The sequence below is a fragment of the Octopus bimaculoides genome, chromosome 10 (assembly GCF_046866305.1).
Source record: "Octopus bimaculoides isolate indiv1 chromosome 10, ASM4686630v1, whole genome shotgun sequence".
In the NCBI taxonomy this organism is placed as follows: domain Eukaryota; kingdom Metazoa; phylum Mollusca; class Cephalopoda; order Octopoda; family Octopodidae; genus Octopus; species Octopus bimaculoides.
In genome coordinates, this window is record NC_142937.1 from 61978163 (window position 1) to 61995662 (window position 17500).

General features: G+C 33.7%; 1 protein-coding gene across 4 annotated transcripts in view; it reads left to right on the forward strand.

Moving 5' to 3' along the window:
* The window catches only part of LOC106868868 (uncharacterized), a 358699-nt gene that overhangs the window by 39773 nt on the left and 301426 nt on the right, over nt 1-17500 (forward strand). For all 4 annotated transcript variants that reach the window (XM_014914318.3, XM_014914316.3, XM_052971228.2 and 1 more), the window contains exon 2: nt 3016-3075. The gene's annotated coding sequence lies outside the window, so the exon portion shown is untranslated. The remainder of the gene's footprint in view (nt 1-3015; nt 3076-17500) is intronic.

Genomic DNA, 17500 nt, shown 5'->3' on the forward strand with positions numbered 1-17500 from the left:
ATTGAACATTAACAGGATTAACATCATCCTTATTTATTAGGAAAGCTATGAGACCATCTGCCTCACATCTACAGAAAATAAAAGGGGCGAATTCCTTCATTAACACACTGACATAGATACTCCATTGCCAACTCTTCAGTAAAGAAGCTCTTGTATTGACTTGTTCTTAATAATATTTGAGAGAAAAGCTGCAATGTACCTGACTGCCAGATCAAATCATTCCATCAGTTCAGCAGTTTTTACCCGACTGCTGATATTCACTAACACTAATATATATTTTATCAACCCACATTCATACATGTGTGTGTGTGTGTGATATATATATATATATATATATCATATCAAACATATCAATATTTGTTGTGGAGTATCTTTAGTTTTCAATTAAGTCTATCTACTTTGACTGATGATTTCACTTTGAATGGAATGGTAAATTTTAAACTTTATTGCAAACTAATTTTTACAAAAATATAATGAAACAAACATTTGATAAACCGTATAAATATGCTATTGGTTTCTAGGTACTGTTGTCTTTTCATGATCACAAATTATTTTCCTTCTTTGGTTTCATTACCAAAAATATTGCTGCTTATGATAACATTCCTTTTGTGCTTTTATTTATGCTACATTTATTACTTTTTTTATTCAAAATATTGCTGCTGAATTTAATGACTTGTGTACAAAATGTTGCATCATCATTTAGGAGGTGAAGTTTAAAGTGATTTATGAAATGTATTTTCCTTCATATCACACTTATCTCTATGACATTACTTTGGTCAAACAACATTTTCCTGAGAAACTTAGATGACATCTCTCTCACATGACTATTAACAAGTGTATTCCTAGTCTCAGGGGATGTAGACAAATTTATGTGGCAGGAGCTCTTAATAAAAGAATAGATCTCATGTGTGTGACAACATTTTATGCCAAATTTGCATGTGGAATCCTGTTTAATTTATTTTGTAATAAAGTCTTCTTTTCAAAACATCTTTGAATATTGAAACAATATTCCATTAATGAAACAGAAAGATACACATTAGGACAGCCAAAAAAAGTCACTTGCTTCAAAAGAAGTATACAATACAAAATAGGCATAAGATAGTATTTGCAAGAAAAATAAGCATTAATATACTATTGTTTCACTTTCAAAACATTTAAAATGTTATTTCTATTTTTTGAAGATGAAGATATAATTATAAATACAAAGAAAGTATATTTATCAACTTAGATTTATGTATGTGGCCAACATTTAAACTGTTAACATTGAGTAAAGGATACTTACACTTGTTTTCCCTTCTTCCTGTGCTCTTTTTTATTCTCTCATGCTGTCTTTTTCTTTAACTTTCTCACATTTTTTGTATCTTTCTCTATCACCCAGCCTTTACTATCTGAGGTGAAGGAGAAGGAAATTTAGAAAGAAAAGTATGTGACAGACATTGTCTTTCTTATTCAATAATCAAGAGAGAAAAAGTAATGGATATGTAAGATGTAATAAGACTACCTGAAAGTTTTCTAAATCGTTATTAGTAATCTGACAATTCATTATGAGTTTATTGGACTCTTTCATTTTAAATATATCTGTTGAGATCTGTATCATTGGGTATCTGTGTATATGAGTCTTGAGGGTTAATCTATTGATAGATGCATACTAATCTATATATATATGGCTACATAAGTCTCGAGTATCTGTTGGCATGTATATAAGCATGTGGTTGTGTTTCTGTGTTTAACCTGTGTACGAGGTATATAACTCAGCTTATGTGTGTATATACTTGTATATCTGTGTGCGAAGTGTAATCTGCTGATCTCTAATTCTATCTTTCTTCCTTTTCTCTTCCTAATTGATTTTCTTTATCACCCTCTAAATTTTCCCTGAAAGATATAACACCCCCCACCTTCCACTGCTGCAGTCTTTTATTATCCTCATCTCTTTCTCTTCCTTTGCCTCTGTGGTTGCATATTATAAACCTTTTTCAATTTGCTTCCAGCCAGTGGGTCACACACATACAAATTTATACAAATATCACGTTAAATAACAATAGATATTGTATGTTATTACTTAAACATAAATCATTACACAATATTGCATATATTACATATTACACAACAACCCATAGTAATATTCTTACTTATTGCTTATTTTCATACCAAATTATATAACACATTGTGCTGCATATGATTACATGTCATCATATAATATTTACATATTACTATGTATTAAACTTAGTGTGTATATTATCACAGATGTTTGCATATGACTACATATTGTTACTTATGTGTGGTTCCATATTACATGTTATGACAAGATTACATTTTATAGCATATTATTCCATTTATGTACGATTATGTCTTGTATATGATTACATATAACATATTGCATGGCATTTTGTATTGTTACATATTATTATATATTATTTGCGTGTTATATAAATGATATTTTCACATATTTAAGAAGTAGGAACCCTAGTAGTTACTGGCCTATTTTCCCTTTCATAATCTCCATAGAAACACTCTTGAAAACTTAGAAATATAAATAAATTTATTATGATATATTTATCCAGTTTTATACTTTCTGTGTAGGTGTATTATTAAGCAGATAATTTGCCAGAAGACATAAAATGAATAGCAAAAGTATTGAGCGTGTTTGTATCATGCTTTTGTATTTGTAGTTTTGATTCAAACTGGCACATAAATATTTTTTTAATTTTCACTCAGTCCTGTATATAATGAGAATATTTACAAGTTTTATTGCAACATTTATTAATTAGGCTAACTTATTCGTATTTGAAGTTGTATCGTTTTATGTGGTAATCAAAATCTTTTTGATATTTAAATACATAAGGTTCTGATGTTCAATCAAAAACGTTAATTTTTAAACCAAAACACTTAAACAATGTGTTAAATTTAGATCAGCAGTATTATTAGTGATATATGTATATAAAAAAAAATAATATTGCCTTTATGCTATCTGTTTGTATAAATATCTATATTTTATTGTTTTTTAAAATTGTCTAGGCATGGAGAGAACTTACAATATGGATTCATTTATATCTGATTGGAACTTTTTACGATCATGTGAGTCAACTTGTCTTTTATTGTATTGATAAATATATTGTCACAATTTCAGCATGCATGTATATGCCCCCACCTGATCATCATTGTCTGCCTCCTCCTTGTCATCATTGTCATCATCATCATCATCATTGTCAACTGTCTACTGCTCTGTCCATTCTTCTACTGCCTTTCTCTTTAGTGACATATTGTGGCTGGTGTTTAGAGGAAAAACTAAGTCTTAAAACTTAGTAAGACTTTTTCATAGATACATAAATTTTGCTTTGTTACACTTTTGATTCTGTCATGTAATTCAGGTATGGCTATATGGTAGGAAGTTTGCTTCCCAACCCCATAGTTTTGGGTTCAGTCCAACTGTATGGCGCCTTATGCAAGTGCTGTTTTACAATAGTCCCAAGCATACCCAAAACTTGTCAGTGGGTTTGACGTATGGAAACTGAAAAAAGCCCGTGTAGAAATCTGGCTGCAAAAAATTCTGGCTGCAGAAAATCTACCTTTTTGAATTCTGTCCGACTCATATGAACATGGAAAAGTGGATGTTAAAACAATTATGATGATGAGGATGATAATATCAAATTTATGCATTAAAAATTGATTATTGTATTGTATAACATATGCTCCTGGAGACTGTATATCTCAGATAATTTTTCCTCTTGATGTAGGCTAATGATCCATTCACAATTTGCAAAACATAAAACAACTGGATGTATTTACAATACTAGTTTAAGATAAAGAAAATATTAATAGCAGGGCAGACTTGTTTTACTTATGTAAGCTTATCTAACCCAACAATAAGTGTACGTCAGTGAGCGTGAGTAGGCAAGTAAGTGAACAGATGAAAGACCATAGTGTTCAACATAACACTCAACACATTTAACTTGAGTTACATGCATTTGATAAGAGCTTGACTCATTTACTAATGACTTAAAGTTTCATAGGTGTAAATATGCATGTACAGCCTTAGATGTATGGAGTCAAAACAAAGAGAATTAAAAGATAAACTCTCAGTGAGAATATCAGAGCCTACAGTGATCAGGTAGGTCAGGTCAGGTCACCACCTATCTTGTTTCAGTCACTAGACTACAACCATGCTACAGCACCATCCTGGTCAAACAAATCAACCCCAGTACTTATTTCTTTTAAACCTGGTATTTAACCTATCAGTCTCTCTTGTCAAACTGCTATAGGTTTTGTGGACATAAACAAACCAACACTGGTTGTCAAGCAATGGTAGGGGACAAATGCAAAAACAAAGACACATAATTTCATATATATATATATATATATATATATATATATATATATATAAACTTCTTTCAGTTTCCTTCTACCAAATCCACTCACAAGGCTTTGGTCAGCCTGGAGCTATAGTAGAATATACTTGTCAAAGGGGCCATGCAGTGGGATAGAACATGAAACCATGTGGTTGAGAAGCAAACCTCTTACTACACTGTCATGTCTGCGCCTATGTGAATAATTTGATGAAAACAATGACACCAGATAACTTGCTATATATGTTTCCATGTTTGTCAGATAGTCAGTTAGGGTTTGAGATTTGTGTGATATCATGTATGAACACATCATACGTTACTGTAAATGTATTTATGTATATTTGTGTCTGTGTATGTATACATGTATGTTTTTTGTGTTTATGTGTGAATTTATATATATGTGCTTGTGGGTAATTTATATTTATATCTATCTAAGAGTATTGTTTGTGTGCTTCCATATGCATGCAACTATGTATTTAAATGCTTTCCTTAATAATGGTTTCAAGTTTTGGCTCAAGGCCAGTAATTTCGGGGGAGGGAGGTAAGCTGATTAGTAGAATTTGAACTCGGAATGTGAAAATGAACAAAATACTGCTAAACATTTCACCCGGCATGCTAATGATTTTGCCTACTTGCCACCTTAAATGCTTTCCTTAATAATGAAACACTTCATGTTTAAGCTCTGAAGAAGCTATAAGTGTCAAACTAGCGCTGAATTCTGGGTGCCCAGATTTATGTTGCTAAAACAGACGCAAGCTAATGAAATTGATTACATAATTCCTGTTCTTTTGTCAATCATTTATTAATATATGTTTATTGTAGGTGTTCATGTTTATGCATCTTAAATTTATGCTTATATGTGTGTCCATATATATATATATATATATATATATATATATATATATATATATATATATATACCCACTTATTGCACTTGGTATAACACTAGTGTAACAATAATTGGGTACCCTCCCAGCAGTATATTGGATAGATATTATCCCTTAGTGGGTTGGATCCTCAACCCCTAACTCTCTTGGATTATATATATATATATATATATATATATGATATATATATAATATATATATATGTATATCTGAATTTATTTATCTACTGACCTCATTGAACCTAAGCCTCATATCTAATATTGTTCCGTTATGTAGCTGCATGTGCTTGATAGATATATAGAAATGTTTTTATAGATTCTATTCGTGTCAGCAATGTTTTCTAGTATCTTATGACTCTCAATCTCTCTCTTTTTCTCTGTTTCTCCCTCTCTCTCTCTCTCTCTCTCTCTTTCACACACACAGACACACACACACACACACTCATATACCTGGAATAAAGCTGGAGCACTTATATTTAAACACTTTCCAAATGATATGGCTGACATATAATTGCAACCTCGTATTATTACTCATATTATGTGATTAAGATAACAATTACATTATATGACTATTACTGATTATTGATAATTGTATTTTATAACTTGCAGTTATTAATAATTACCTGGTTGAATATAGTAATTATTGTTAGTGAAACAGCTGTAGAAGTTTTTTTGATGAAGTCTAACCATTTAGCATTCAGGTTACTCTGCCAAGTATAATGCTTATTTATTCAAACTGTTTTGAATTAATCATGCATTATCTCATAGCTTTGAAATTTCAATGATGTGTTTATTTTTAAAATGGCATTGTATGGTAGGTGTGACAGGCTGGAACTGGTCACTTTGCACATAAATTAGTTAAAATATTTGGGCCAAATGTGGCCAGTTTAAATACTAAAAGTTTAAAAGTATCAATAATATTGTTTTTCTCCCGACATTACATATGCTTCTACTATAGTTTTGGAGTTTAATGCTATATTAAAAACTGTCTTTCTAAAAGCTGTCTTTTTCATTCATAAGCAGTTTTAGCTATGTTGAAATATATCTTACAAAGAAACACAAACACACATGTATACATATGTCCATGCAATACATTATATATGTTATATATACAGAAGTTGGACAAAATAATGGAAACACCTTAAAATTTCAAACAAATTTATTTTAATATGGAGTAGGACCACCTTTGGCAGTAATTACAGCTTGAATTCTATGAGGTATAGACTCGTACAAAGTTTGAATTGTTTCCAGAGGAACTTTTGTCCATTCTTCAGCTAAAACAGTCTTCAGTTCTTGTAGTGATGATGGTGGAGGATATCGACTCCTCACTTGTTTTTCTAAAATGCACCATAAGTGTTCAATAATATTGAGATCTGGAGACTGTGGTGGCTAGATAAGATGTTCAACTTCACTAGCATGTTCCTCGTACCATTCAGTAACAACTTTAGCTTTGTGAATTGGTGCATTATCATCCTGAAAGATTGTGTTTCCCTCTGGAAACAGTTCTGCAACCACAGGATGAATTTGATCAGATAAAATGCTTAAATAGTCTTGACTATTAATTCTGCCATGAAAGGAAACCACTGGGCTGGCAGATTTACAAGATATAGCCCCCCCCCCCCCCAGATCATCACAGATCCTCTTCCATGTTTAACAGTTGGAAGAAGGCAGTCTGTGTCAAATGCTTCTTTTGGCTGTCTTCACACGTATACTCAGCTGGTGGTCAGAAATAAGGTAAAGGATGACTCGTCCAAGAAAATGACATTCTTCCACTTCTCTAGGGACCAATTCTGTAGGTTTTTACTCCACTCTAAATGCTTTGCAACTTTTGTTTTTGAAAGTAGTGGTTTTCTGATTGCAGCCCTCCCATGAAATCTGACTTTGTGCAGTTCCCGGCAAACAGGTTTTGTGGAAATTGGGTTCTTGAAGTGGTCTGCAGTAATTTTGGGAGCTGCACTTTTGTAATCCTTTCTAACAATTTGCGATGGCCCCTATCTGAAAGTTTTGGTTTTCTTTCGAAAGTTTTGTTTTGACAAGGAGGTTTTTCCCTCTTTCTCAGACTGTCATTACTTTTGAGACCTTACTTCTTGATACACCAAACATTTCAGCCTTTTTCATTGCGCTAGTGCCTGTCATATGAGCATCAACAATTTGACCTTTTTAAAAGTCTGATAGATCTGTCATTTTAATGAATTTTAATAAGGTTTTTTGATGATATCTGAAAAGAAACAGCAATTTTAGCAAAACATATTAAGCAACAATAATAATAAATCAAGAAACATAAAAATAAACAAGCTTTTGATGGTTTTATAGATATTTCAAAATTATGACTCTATGATGCTAGGTGTTTCCATTATTTTGTCCAATCCCTGTATATATATATATATATATATATATATATATATATATATATATATATATATATATACCCTGACTTTTTTTCCATATATATATATATCAGTTAAAAAATGTGCCCCTTCCTACTTGAAGGCTCTGAATTTACCTTCAAACAAGGAACAAAGTTTAAAATCAAAACCAATTTCTCTTGTTCCTCTGGCAACCTCATTTATGTCCTCACATGCACATGTTGCCAACACTTCTATATCAGACAGACGAGCCTCCCGTTGCGTAGAAGAGTAGCAGTCCATAAAGAACAAATAAACCTCCCTCAATACCGCCAAATTCCACTCAGTGGCCACATAGACTGTTGCGCCAGAAACAAAACCCCTAAATTCCTTATATTCCCTTTCTATCAATGTAAAGACAGAATCTCCACACAAGAAAGAATCAACAAGGAGAATCTTTTCATAGAGAAATTCCAACCATTTCTTAACACACAAACCCCTCAGTGACCTTATTTCTCTAGGAACAGACATAAACTTCCTGTTGACAAAGAGTTCATAACTCCAACTAAAGAGATTTGTCTCCCCTTACACACACTTCCTGTTTTGACACCACACTTCCTGCTTAACACATAAACCTTTAGCTCCTTTTTTAAACCTAACACAACTCTCAATTTTCATGCATCCTTATTTTTCCAACTATTATCTACATAGATTACCATTGAACTTTAAAAGCTCAAAGACAATATAATGTATTGGTATATTTATTTTTTTATATATTATTTTTTTAATATATTATTTTTTTTCATTTTTTACTTTTTTGTAAAAAACATTTTCATTCTCCCTCTTCTTGAAAATTTGCCATGCAATGAAAGCCGGTTAGAAGTCTATATTAAAATATGCTTTCAGTTTAGCATTCTGCCTTATTATTATTTTTATTTTCCTATTATTTCTCCACGTGCGGTTAACAGAACCCCACTATTTACTCACACACACACACACACACACACACACACACACACACACACACACACACACACACACATATATATATAGCTTATACATATGTAGCTTAAGTGGCCAAATCTTCAGTCTCTATCAATAATATTCCTGTTTAATAATAATAAATTTATACTCTACAATAATATAGAGTAACCAACTAGATTAATGCAAAATTGTTTTTATTATAATTGAACAATAAAGCAAACATTAATATATAAATATATCTATGTAGCTATAGATATGTAATATATATATATATACATACATACACATACATAGATAGATTAAGATATATAATATATGTATATATATATAGCTATAGATATTTAATATATATTGGTTTCAAGTTTTGGCGCAAGTCCAGTAGTTTCAGGGGAGGGGCAAGTCGATTACATTGACCTAGATTCTGGTAGTTCGTCACCCTATAATATATATATATATTATATATAAAATATACCTTTCTATATAAATGTATAAATATGTATGTGTGCGTGTATTTATATACTCACACATGCATGCATGTATACACACACACACACACACACACACACACACACGCACACACTCTCACACACACATACTCACATGTGTGTGTACATATGTGTTTATATATGTATGTGTAAGCAATTTATATATATGTGTAAGCATTGTTTAGTATGAACGTTTAACTCTTACATTTTTCCTCATTTTGAAAACAAAAAATGAAAAAAACAAGCTGAATCTCTCTTAAGGTAATTAGTTAAAAACAATGTCATTCACAAAATTTCAAGAAAGCTTAGTTAATAGATTTTTATCTAGAATACAGTCCTTATGTATGCTATTTCCTGCTGTTAAAGTGGGGTGAAGTGCCTTGATCTAATTGTCCCTACATTGTACACATTTTACTTTGTTTATTTTTTTGTCAAGCGTATGTATTCTGTATACTTAAACATGCTTCATTTTTTGTGAAGGAAATTTGTGGTTAAAATTCCAAATTTAAAGAAGAATAATATATGTTTGATGATGTTTTCTTTAAATTATTTTTAAAATGTATGTTATGTTTTGGCTACACATTTGCTTCAAGAAAACCTCAAGAAAATTGATGTTTCAAACCTTATTTGTCTCAAATCAGGGTATCAAGGATTGTGAGTTGATTATTCTTGTCTTTTACTACAGTAGATCATAGGACTGTTGACAAATTAAGATATTTTCCTGCACTGTGGTCATGCTGAGGCACTGTCTTGAAGGGTATAGTTGAACAAATCAACCCCAGTACTTGTTTTACACACACAATCACACGTGTATATATATATATATATATTATATAAATCATCATCATCATCGTTTAATGTCTGCTTTCCATACTGGCATGGGTTTGACAGTTGGACTGAAGACTCGCAAGCTAGGAGGTTGCACCAGGCTCCACTCTGATCTCGCAAGGTTTCTACAGCTGGATACCCCTACCAAGGGCAACCACTCCGAGAGTGTAGTGGGTGCTTTTTACGTAGCACTGGCACAGGGGCCAATCAGGTGGTACTGGCATCGATCACGCTTGAATGGTGCTTTTTTTATGTGCCACTGGCACAGATGCCAGTCAGGTGGTAACTGGCATTGGCCACGGCAGTGATTTCACTTGACTCAACAGGTTTTCTCAAGCACAGCATATTACCCGATGATTGAAGGGTACTCTTAAATGGGTTGGTTATGTGACACTGGCATAAGCCACAGCTACTGTCTCACTTGGCTTGATGGTTCTTCTCAAGCACAGCATATCTCCAAAGGTCTTGGTCGCTTGTCATTGCCTCCATAAGGCCCAACATTTGAAGGTCGTGCTTCACCACTTCATCCCAGGTCTTCTTGGGTCTACCTCTTCCACAGGTTCCCTCCACTGTTAGGGTGTGACACTTTTTCATACAGCTGTCCTCATCCATATGTAACACATGACCATACCAGTGCAGTTCTCTCTCTTGCACACCACATCTGATGCCTCTTATGTCCAACTTTTCTCTCAGGGCGCTTACACTCTGTCGTGTATGACATGTACATCCACAAAATCTATTTTATAGTTATATACAGCATATCATAATGACTTACACATCGTTCTGCTGCAGCAAACTCACTGTTGCAAATGCAACCTTGCAATATTGTCGGTGCAGCTTCATCAGGGTCCATCCATTTGGCCATCCTCAAAATGAGCTGATTGAAGTAAATTTTTATTAGTGTTCTGTAGGAGACGGAGGTGTTGTTATTTATAGATAGATGCTATTGACGTCATCCTCACTTCAGTTGCTATCAGAAGTTAGGGCTTGGTCTTAAAGTAGGTTGAGGTCAAGATTGTTGTTTTTGTAAGGCTCTCAGTTCATTTTAATTATTGTCTGTTATTTTCAATTTGGAGTGTATTGTTTGTATTGAAGGGTTCATGTTTGTTTATATTCACTTTTTGGTTGGACTGCTCAATATTCGTGTTGTACATTGTGTAAGGTATTTTTTTTTTTTATTAATGATGGTTATCAAATATTTTTATGGTTAGCTTATAGTATTCTATTTGTTATATCAAGCCCAATTTTTGCTGGGGTGTTGGCTATCTAGAATTATCTTTATATCTCTTAAAGGTCTGACTGTTCTTGTGTAAGCATCTTAGGGCTTGTTCATGTCTTGTTTTAATGAATGTGTTTTTTGATGTAAAAAATATAATTTTTTGTAAATATTTAGTAAAGCTCCTCTACGCATAAGGTGCATCTATCGAATAGCTGTTCTATCGATTGGGAACTAATTAGTACTGCTAAGCCTTATAAAGTGGAGGGGAATAGATGAGCTTTACCAAATATTTACATAAAAACACTCATTAATTAATAAAAGATACTTGGTTTTATCATAGAAGCTTCATGCTTTAGAGTGATTTCAGTTAAAACTTCCATCAAAATCCCATGTTAATTTATGCTCCAAACACCAGCTTAATAATGACAAAACTATTTTACTAAATCTATCATTATTTTTCAAAATTAATTGAAACAAAGCAGTGTATTTCAATAGGAATATGGTGACGAAAAGAGTTAATCTTTAGATCAACCCTGATTGAGCAAACCTATGTGAGAAGGCAGTCTACCAATGTTCATCCTTATTTCTTTACTACCCACAAGGGGCTACACACAGAGGGGACAAATGAATCAAGTTGATTATATCAACCCCAGTGCATAACTGGTACTTATTTAATCGACCCCGAAAGGATGAAAGGCAAAGTCGACTTCGGCGGAATTTGAACTCAGAACGTAAAGACAGACGAAATACTGCTAAGCATTTCGCCTTGAGTACTAACGATTCTGCCAGCTCTCCACCTGTTCATTCTATTTGCCTAAATACACAATATCTGGCATTATTTAGGAATGTACTTATGCATTGTCTTTTTGTTTTTTTTTCTTATATGATTTAGCTGCTGCTTCTAGCAAGTCCACCTACCACATAGAATCTCCCACCTTGGCCTGGATAATTATTGTTTAAAATCAACAGTAATCAAATCCTACAGTTTTTTTAAATCATTTTTCTCGAATCATTGTCTGTAAGCTTATCAACATTATATCAAAAACGTTCATTTTCACTGATTGCCTGAGCAACCTACTCATGGACACAGTAATTTATAATTGATAATAAAGGCTGAGTCATTTATAATCTAATTGAAATTAAAAAAGAAATCAGTTAATCAAAATTCACCTAATCATTTTTTATTCAGTTCTTTTTTACTTTTTGCTTTCTGCATCATAATTCTTTTATAAACCTGGTGATTGAATGTTTATATTTGTTGCTGGTAGCTATAACCATTCTTTAACTGCTTTACACAAGATAAACTTAAGTTCCAATCACTTCTGTAACTGGCATACTTTTATTTATTCATTTGTCAAAAAAAAAACAAAAAATAAGATTAAAGGTAAAAAAAAAAAAGTAAGTAAAATCTAGTCTTCTTTCTGATGTCTTGATTTTATATTTTTCTTATAGCAATATTACAGTTCATTATCTTCATTGTTTTGTGGACTTTGATAGGTTTTTCAATTTCTTACTACTTGAGATTCACTAATATGCTGCATTATACATGTCATAATAGTCTCTTTTGTCTGAAACAGTAATCCCTTTGTCACCATTGAAAGCAACTTCTGAACTTTTACTAACTGGTTTGAAATAGTAACAAAGCTACACTTTCACTAACTTTATTCTCTGTTCTGATAGCAAAATCAGTTGCAGATTTATCAACTATTTTGAGTGAAACATCACAGCAGTTTATAGAATTTATGATTTATTGGTTATACTGGAACATTGAGTACACTTCAACAGGTGAATCCCCGAAATTCCAAGTCAGCTACCTTTAATTCTTTTTGGCTTAAAAACCCTTTAATTCTTATGATTGCCTGAAATCTGTAAATCAGTTTTGTCTTGGCCATAATATTATAATGTATCTTATTGGATAAGTTCTTCTTTCATTGTATCCTTTACTAGAGCCTAGTGTACCTATCTTTCCATATCTTCAACACCTCTGTTTCATTATATACAAAAGGTTTCTTAACATGTTTGGATAATTTTCCAGTTGTACTATTTATGAATAAATTCCTTTTATCAAGTAGAAGCTCATAAAACATTGATTTATCAATATTTTCATGCTAGACGTAGTTGATAGTTTCCGTTATCTAGGTGACCAAGTTAGTAGTGGGCGAGGGTGCGCTGAAAGTGTAGCTGATAGAATAAGAATAGCCCGGGCAAAGTTCAGAGAGCTCTTACCTCTGCTGGTGACAAAGGGCCTCTCGCTCAGAGTAAAAGGCAGACTGTATGACGCATGTGTATGAACAGCCATGCTACATGGCAGTGAAAAATGGGCCGTGACTGCTGAGGGCATGCATAAGCTCACAAGGAATGAAGCCAGTATGCTCCAATGAATGTGTAATGTCAGTGTGCATACTCAACTGAGTATAAATACCTTGAGAGAAAAGTTGAACCTAAGAAGCATCAGTTGTGGTGTGCAACAGAGACGATTGCGCTGGTATGGTCATGTGGCGAGAATGGATGAGGATAGCTGTGTGAAAAAGTGCCACACCCTAGCAATTGAGGGAACCTGTGGAAGAGGTAGACCCAGAAAGACCTGGGATGAGGTGGTGAAGCATGACCTTCGAACATTAGGCCTCACCGAGGCAATGACTTGTGACCGAGACCTTTGGAAATATGCTGTGCGTGAGAAGACCTAGCAAGCCAAGTGAGACCATAATCCGAGGCCTCTGCCAGGGGTGTAGCCAGCCCACTTATGTGTACCTTTCCTTCATTGGACACTAAACTCCGCTTGCGAAGACCTGTTGAGGCAAGTGAAATCGAAATCGAACCAAATTCGACGACTGGCACCCATGCCAACCTCTCCTTCATTGGACACTAAACTCGGCTTGTGAAGACCTGTTGGAGGCAAGTGAAATCGAAATCGTGATGGCACCTGTACCAGTGGAGCGCTAAGAGAACTGTCCGAGCGTGATCATTGTCAGAACATCTGGCTGGCTTCTGTGCCAGTGGCATGTAAATAGCACCATTGGAGCATGATCATTACCAGAATCACCTTACTGGCACTTGTGCTGGTGGCATGTGAAAAAGCATTCGAGCGAGATTGTTGCCAGTGCCACTGGACTGGTTCCTGTACAGGTGGCACGTAAAATACACTATTTTGTGCATGGCTGTTGCCAGTACCGCCTTACTGGCTTTCGTACTGGTCGCACGTAAAAGCACCCACTACACTCTGAGAGTGGTTGGTGTTAGGAAGGGCATCCAGCTGTAGAAACTCTGCCAAATCAGATTGGAGCCTAGTGTAGCCATCTGGTTCGCCAGTCCTCAGTCAAATCGTCCAACCCATGCTAGCATGGAAGGTGGACGTTGAATGGTGATGATGATATCTACTTGCTTCTATATTCTATTTAATTTTTTTTCAAATCCCAGAGTCATTGTTCATCTCAGTTTCTATAGCTTTAAGTGGAAGACATTGATGATTTCTTTTGGTAAGGGTTTTAATCAGTGACTGATCATGTTCTCAGAAGGTTTTACTCCTATTCTTGGCATGTTCATCATGTATAATAATGTATTGTGGTAAAATAATGAAAATCATGTCATAGATTTCCTATGCTTGTAAATTATATTTTTGAATGAGAATGAGCATTTACAGTAGTGTAAAATTGCTCACTATTTAAGTGGTGTGAATGAAATAGGATTCTACATTTCCAAAACTATTGTCGTAACAAATATAGAATCAACGCAGATAATTGCATAGATGGCGTATTGAACAACTATCCAGAAATCAGTAGTTTATGTCCTATTGCTGCCATTGTAGGGTGTTTAAGGACAATATGACGGAGTGCTGAAAAGTGCCTGGCATTAGGTAAAAGAAAATACAGGAGTATCTGTTAATTATGATTTTATTCAACATATTCCCCTCTCAGATTCACACACTCATTGCAGTGGTCCTTCAGTTTTTCTAAGTCCTGTAAAAGAACTTGGAAGGTTGGGCCTCCAGCCAGGCCTTTCACAATATCCTTAAAGCCAGGAACTTTTCAGTACTCACTCATACATTTAACTATGAATCACTGAGTCTGACCTTTTAGAGGAAGGACTGCTATTCATGGCTTTTTGAAGCTATCCAAGACTAGTCAGATTCCAGGAGCTAATGTTTCTCTTGGATAGTTGTACCATATTTTCTAGCATGCAAGTTAATGTAGTAAATAGTGTAAACATGCAATGTAAGCATTTAAACATTGTCACTATTTTTCCAAATCCTGCTGCATTTCACATGGAATTTTTCATCTTCCAAGACCATCAATCTTTTTGGTAGTAAGTTTTGGTCTGATTACTTTGACTTGTATGCCAGAAAATATGGCAAGTTGACAGACAGCTTCAGGAAAAACTGAAGTAGAGAGAGATTTCCAGAGAGTCGATGTTCTGGATGAGAACGACTAAGTGTAGCAGTTAGTGTGGGTCATAGAGAAGTGTGTGATGTGAGGGTGGCAGTAGGAGGAAACATGAGTGCATTGGGAGTCCCTGAGTGGCAGTGGTGTGAAACCAACCAACACTGAGAAGCAGTGACTCCTGTATTAAATGATAAGCAAAGCAAAATAAGGAACTAGCACATCTATGAGACAGAGTTTAGAGTGTGTTTGTGCCAATCAACCAGGTGAATTTTTTGTCACATATGCTACACTGTAATAATACCTATCAAAAGCAAACATTTATAGAATTCAAATGAGACCCTCAGGAGAATAATGATCCTACATCTGGAACAGTGCTGCTGCTGTACTACATTTATCCTCACTTGCACCCCCAAAATGTTGACTCAGGTTTCTTGTAATAAAGAGTCCCTGTCTGATGATTGTTAGTTTGCCACTTCACACTTTGAAGCTTCTTCAACATGAAACTACTTTGTCACATGAATTAGCTATTCAGTTATGAGACTAAATTTACAACATACCAACTTTACTGCCTAGTATACAAATGCCAGCTTTTGTTTTGACTTTTGAAATTGGACATGCATGGATTCACACACGCATTCATGCACACGTGCGCACATGTAGTATTTAATAAATATCATCATTTGAGGGTATTGTGTTGGCAGAATAGATAAAGTGATAGGAAAATGCTTTCTGGTTTTAATTTTCATATATTTACCTACTGAGTTTTTATCCAATCAAGATCAACTTTGTCTTTTGTTCTTCTGGTATTATTAGTATTAGTTATTAAGGGAGGTGAACTGGTAGAAACAGTAGCATGCTGGGAAAAATGCCTAGCAGCGTTTCATCTGTCTTTATGTTCTGAGTTCAAATTCTGCCAAGGTCGACTTTATCTTTCATCCTTTTGGGGTTAATAAAATAAGTCCCAACTGAACAATTATAATCAACTTTCCCCCTACCCTCAAATTGGTGGCCTTCTGCCAAAATCTGAAACCATTATTAGTATTAGTTATTATAATTTTAGACTTTTAAGGAAAACTGACATGCCTTATGACTACGGTTAGTGCAATGTTTGCTTTTGTATTCTAGACAACTGTTGCTGTGCTTATTATATTTTACATTATGTATTATAGTTGTTAGTTATTTCATTCCATGGTGAAGCTCAGCCTGATTTGCATTTACTTTTCATCCTTTTGGTGTCAATAAACTTGAGCTGTTAGAATTAATGATACATTGTTCTGTAAAAAAAGATCATTATTTTATATTTACAGAAATTATATTCATAATTTTGTTCCTCTAATTTTTCTGAAATGTTTAATCTCTACTGAAATAAAGTTAGTAATGAGAATCAAATGAAATAATTATTTTTTCACTAATTCCACATTATGGATTTATGTCTAATTTATTTAATCTTTCTTGAACTAAATTTTGATAAATTACTTCCTGTTATTAAACTAATTGAAATATTTCTTTCAAATTATAATTTTTGTCTGTAATTTCTATAGTATAATTGTCTGATCCCATGTATAACATTTTTTATTTTGGCTCAACTTCAAATTCTATTATGTGGAATGAACATTATTTATTTCATGTTCTTTTATTTAGTTCATCTATATAATGAGTTCTTGCAATTTTGTGTTTTTGTAAAATTGGATGATATACAAAATTTATCAATAAGTCTTATTAAAAATTATAGATTTTATTGTAGGAATATGTTTTCATAGTGTTCTAAGGCTGACACTTTTGATTACTAGCATAATCATCATGGATCAAGTAAAAACAAATGTAAATCTCTTGTAAACCCTATAATTGTTGCTTAGGTTCATTCTTTTTGTTTAGTGGGTATGACATAGGTACCCTTCAGCAGTGGCTTCTGTATTAAATGATAAACAAAACAGGATAAGGAGCTAATACATCTATGGGACAGAGTTTAAAGTGTGTTTGTAAGGGACTTCATGCTAATCATCTAGATGAACTTTATTTGGGGTGCAATCT